The sequence below is a fragment of the Mobula birostris genome, chromosome 11 (assembly GCF_030028105.1).
Source record: "Mobula birostris isolate sMobBir1 chromosome 11, sMobBir1.hap1, whole genome shotgun sequence".
NCBI classification, from domain to species: domain Eukaryota; kingdom Metazoa; phylum Chordata; class Chondrichthyes; order Myliobatiformes; family Myliobatidae; genus Mobula; species Mobula birostris.
Genome location: NC_092380.1, coordinates 19,771,437 through 19,776,898, shown reverse-complemented (window position 1 = coordinate 19,776,898; position 5,462 = coordinate 19,771,437).

Sequence of the window (5,462 nt, the reverse complement as noted above, 5' to 3'; positions counted from 1 at the left end):
GCATTTACCTGCTTTAAATGAAGCCTGTGTGTTTGTATTCTCTCTCCAAAATCATAGAAATAGTAAAAGATAACAAACTGGCTAAAAACAAACTTGCAGAGTGTCATTTGTCAATGAAACAGTAAACTTTATTGTTCATTTCCTAACATATAGTATTAACAATGCAAGCAAAAAATCGCTTGTAAAACATATTGAAATCAATAGAGCCAGCACATCTTATTCATGACTACAACCTGTAGTTATATTTAGTATCTCCTGCATAGTAAAATTCCAGGTCACTTCATAGGAGTGATTATCAATTTGACTCCAAGCCAGATAGAAGGATATTGTGCTGATGATTTAAAAAAAAACCTTTGCCAAAATTGAAAAGGGGGAAAGAGAGAGAGAAGGAGAGAAGGAGGGGGAGAGAAAAAAAAGAGAGAGAGAGGAGAAAGTGGCAGAGAGAGAGGGAGGGAGGGGGGAGGGAGACAGACAGAGAAATAGAGAAGAAGTGAGAGAGAAAAAAGAGGCAGAGAGAGGAGGAAGTGGGAGAGAGAGTGAGAAGGAGAGAGAGGGAGGGAGGGAGGGAGACAGAGAGGGAGAGAAAGATGAGATAGAATAACTTTAAAATGACTCAGTGAGCAATAGGTGTGAGAAATATTGGGAATATGGAGAGAATAAAATGAGCTAGGGTAAATGTGTAAAAATGGGAACACAAGATGCAAGCTTGATGGATAGCACAGGCATGATGGGCCAAAGGGTCTATATCCATTCCATTTCTATTGTGCAAAACAGATGCAAAATCTATAATATCATTTCAAAATAAGTTAAATGACTCCAGTTCATTTTTCCAGATCTCTAAAGGAGTGATGCATCTTACAACTCATGCCTCACTGAAAGGACTGAGTGCACATTTGCCTTCTAGCAATCTGCAACTTCTCCAGTTATCTGAAGATAATATCACATACCAACAAAACCTGCCTGTTTAAGGAGCTCATCTTTCCTCGCAATGATTAAAAACCCTACATGATAATTTCTCAACTCTCCTTTAAGGGTCCCGAATGTCCTTCTGTTGTTTAAAACAAGCCCTCACTGTCGAGAATAACATCAGGGTTTGTTGTACCAGAAACTATTTGTGGAGGCCTGGCATAGAGGAGAATGAGATGGCAGAAAGCGTACTGTGACATGGAATGATGGGCTAACCTCACTCAGCCACCCACTCATGCTACCGTGTTTAAGATGTTGGTTTGAATATACAGGTAGGCTGCTGGTAAATCGACTACAGTTTTGTTTCTTGGAACGGGCTAAGCTAACACCCCCTCACTACCCACCCCCAACCCCACCCATCTGGCTGGAAGATTTCAACCTATCACCACACGAAGAAGAAAATATTTTTTTGGGGCAGATCATTTCTAGCACCGTTCCAATGAGGTCTTCAGCAACCTCTGACTGGTTTCATTACTTCACAATCCTCAATACTCAAGGCCATTTCACTCATCCTTGAATAATTCCAAATCAACTACATTTTGTTTTTGAGATTAGATTACAACACATTTTAGGTATTAATAGAAGAAATATCATAGCCATTTATGGCAGAGAAAATGTTACTTGGTCCATTCAGTCAAAGATAGGCAGGTTGTGTTAATCCCACTTCTTCATTCTCAAGTGATGACCCAAGAACTTTTAAGAGTGGTGAGGTGAGATCCAGACCTCATGTTTTCTCATCTCTTCACAATCCTTGAATCGATTAAGTTTAGATCTGCCCTTTCTTCTGAGGGGATTAAGTCTTTCCTGTTCTCCCTTCCTGGACCCCTTATTAATTTACTGGCTTCAATTATGTCTCCCCTCAGTCTCCTTTGATCCATGGGAAACAATCCCAAATTTAGTGCATTTTTCCCCATGTCTATAATTCTCAAGCCATGGCACATCCTCTTAGATCCTTTTTCTGCTGTTGCTGGTGCTTCCTGCAAGTAGTGTCCAATACATATCAATTTTGTATTCTCTGTCTCTTCCCTCAGTGTTTCCAACTGTTCTGGCACTGACTGACCTTCCAGTAACTGCATCTAGTCCACTTTTAAGCCGAATAAAAATTGGTCTTGTGCCATTTTAGAGTTTTTGTCCTTTTCTGTATCAATGCTAACTTATGATCATTGTCTTCCACCTAACCTGAAATTGAGTTTAGCCCTGGCCCCATCTCTTGTTGTGTTTGCTATGTATGCATTACAGATTTCTACTCCTCCGGTACCTTGCATTAGTTATTGCGCATAATAACATTTGTTGAAAACCCCAACTATTGTCTTGACTTTGTTAGAAATTTGCATGTATATACTGCTTCCCTTGCTTCCTCTGGCTGGTTAGAACCTACAGCACCCAGCTAATAGTAGGACTGCCTCTTTTTTTTGTTTTCAGTATGCAATATTCCCTATGACACAGTTTCAGTCCTACTTCATTACTTCTTTCCCCTATTTTTATTTTTCCCTGACTAATTATCACTAACCACCCTTTCTTGACCAGTATCGCATTACTTGTATCAATTAGCACCTCTTGCTTTCTGCCCAGTCAGATATTTATATGACCATAGGAGCAGAATTAGGCTATTCAGCCTATTGAGCCTGCTGATCCATTTCCCCCTCAACCCCATTCTCCCCGTAACCTTTCACGCCCTTTTGTTGCCCCGCTCCTACCCTGCTCTGCTGCTTTATTACTGTTGTTGTTTGTTGGAAAGTCTAGAGAGGTAACCAGGGGTGAAATTGCAAGGTTATTGGTCTGAACTTCTGAACTGTTAATTATCTCTCTTTCCTCACAGATGGAGCCAGAGTCAGAGAACCCTTTGGCCAACTTTTTTGCTCTGTGAGCGGCTGAATATTTCCAAAAGTTTCTGTCTTATTTTAAACTGATAACATCTGTAGTGTTTTCCGTTTTGAGCAATTTTGTGATTGGTTGATGGGCATCTTAATTGCTTAGAGTACCACAATCCGCGTTCCCTTTTGAACTTGGCAATTCAACGTGTCTCGACAACTACCCCTTGCAAACCCACATTCCCTCACTGTGGAACAATATTTTTCCACGTGTCATTTCTGACTCTTCTACCGTTCGTCTTCTTCAATATATCCTGATTATTGACCTCTGCTTAAAAGGGAACATTCTCTCTATATTAGTCAATCTACATCCTTCATGATTATACGTAAATACATTAATAGATCTCACCTATGTAGCAAATATTTGCCCTTTGTTGAAGTGCCCTCACTTTGTGCAACCTCTGAATGCCTCTATGAACTGCTAGCTCTGGCATCTTCACTGCAGGCAAGTCAGACAGAGAACTGAAACCCAAATCACTAATTCCTCGTAATGACTTGCCTGCAATCCAATCTGCCCTTCCCTTAAGTACTGCATTTTCTGTCTGTCAGCTTCTTTCATAGTTCAATGTGGTTTAGCCAAGGAAGAATTAAACTTACATTGTAAACCCTTCTCCCACCCTCACCCTGCATTAAACATAGACCCAGGTTTCTAGTTGCACATGATTTACTATATGAAATATTTTGGACTGTATCAGTCTTAGGAAAGTGTGTGAATTTGGGATTAAAAGTGAAGAACACTGGAAATGCTAAGTGGAGAGGGGTCTGTGCGAGAGAAACAGAATTAATGAATTAGGTCAATGCGTTTTAATTAGAACCATCAGTCTGAAATATTAGCAGCAATTAAAATGTTGGAGGAACGCAGAGGGTCAGTCAGCAGCTGTGGAGCGTGATGGGGCAGTGAACATTTCAAACGAAGACCTAGATACCTGCCAGACCCATTGACTTCCTTCAGCATTTTGATTGGTACTCCAGATTCCAGCATCTACAGTCTTTTGTGTCTCTGATCTGAAATATTAACTCGTTCCTCAGTCTGGCATTCATAGCAAGAGGATTCGAGTACAGGAGCAGGGAGGCTCTACTGCAGTTGTACAAGGCCTTGGTGAGACCACACCTGGAGTATTGTGTGCAGTTTTGGTCCCCTAATCTGAGGAAAGACATTCTTGCCATAGAGGGAGTACAAAGAAGGTTCACCAGATTGATTCCTGGGTTGGCAGGACTTTCATATGAAGAAAGACTGGATCAACTAGGCTTATACTCGCTGGAATTTAGAAGATTGAGGGGGGATCTTATTGAAATGTATAAAATTCTAAAGGGATTGGACAGGCTAGATGCAGGAAGATTGTTCCTGATGTTGGGGAAGTCCAGAATGAGGGGTCACGGTTTAAGGATAAAGGGGAAGCCTTTTAGGACCGAGATGAGGAAAAGCTTCTTCACCCAGAGAGTGGTGAATCTATGGAATTCTCTGCTGCAGGAAACAGTTGAGGCCAGTTCATTGGCTATATTTAAGAGGGAGTTAGATATAGCCCTTGTGGCTAAAGGGATCAGGGGGTATGGAGGGAAGGCTGGTACAGGGTTCTGAGTTGGATGATCAGCCATGATCATACTGAATGGCAGTGCAGGCTCGAAGGGCCGAATGGCCTACTCCTGCACCTATTTTCTATGTTTCTATGTTTCCACACCCTCTCCCACCCCCGCCGACCTGCTGAACATCTCGAGCTTTAATCTCCCGTTGTCAGTGATTACAGCATTTTGTTATCCTGAAGTTACTTTGGAGGGTGAATATCCATGAAGGTTTCTCCAAAGATATGTCCTAGCTGCGGCTGAAGATCTGATGAAACTCCAGCGAACCTGACATCTACGTTTCCACTTCACAAAGTCCAGACGGGCGATTCGGAAAGCCCTGGAGAAAATGTTGCTCGCTGAAAGTTTTGCACAGTGCGTTTACAATGTCTCAAATGTGACTGGTCAACTAGAGTCATTCAGATTATGTCCGTGCTGGGTCGGGGGCTGGCCCCTTCCAGCACTCGCTTGGTGGAAGACAAGCCAGATGGGGTTCGTCCATGGCTGCACTGGCGCGTTGAGGTGCTTGTTCTTGCAGAAACATGGTTCAGGACAACATCCCATGCACTGATGATTAACAGGCCATGATAATCAGGGACTTGGGCTGATATTATTTTGTGGCTACATGTGCTGTGTGTGACTGTATGTAATGCGTTTTGCCCCTTGGCCCTGAAGGAATGCTGTTTCATTGAGCTGTATACATGTGTATGGTTGAAAGACAATTAAACTCGAACTTGATGTGTGACACCGCCCTAAGAACTTCCCAATTTGATCTGAAAAGAGACTCAGCATTTGGAATTTTCCCTAGCAACCTGGATAGTTTTGGTGGTGACAAGGACGGTTGCTCCCAGCTCAGTAGCAGGCAATGGGAAGCTGTGATCATCGGTTTGCTGAGCTCCAAGATTATTTCCAGGCATGTAGTTTTCAGCATTGCCGCTGTGAAGCTCAGAATAAACTGTATTCCTGCTCTCCTCGGCCTTTACCGGCAAATCTTTGGAAATCTTGTTCATCACTTGAGAATTGCTGTTGTTTTCTTGCAAGCAGAAGCTCTTGTCTCTCGAGGGG